Raw genomic sequence first — 314 nt, 5'->3', positions numbered from 1 at the left:
TAAAAAGATAAACAGCATCATAAGCGACCCTTTCCACACACATTGTAAGATCATGCAGTGGCAGATACGTACCACTAAGAACAAAGAAAGAAAGATATTAAATAAGTTTCTTACCTTCTAGTATAACGCTCTTGTCGGATTAAACGCCAATGTGTATAGCTGTTTCGAATATTTTATACATGTATCGGTATAAATCTAAAGGTCTTGTGATAAATTCCTGCATGTGGTTGAATTATGCTTCTGATGTCATATGTGCATTATTGCGAGCTTTACTTTTCCCTTTATATTGAATTTTAATGAGAGTAATATATACT

This window comes from Aplysia californica, unplaced genomic scaffold (assembly GCF_000002075.1).
Source record: "Aplysia californica isolate F4 #8 unplaced genomic scaffold, AplCal3.0 scaffold00216, whole genome shotgun sequence".
Lineage (NCBI taxonomy): Eukaryota > Metazoa > Mollusca > Gastropoda > Aplysiida > Aplysiidae > Aplysia > Aplysia californica.
Note: the sequence above shows the minus strand (reverse complement) of the source record.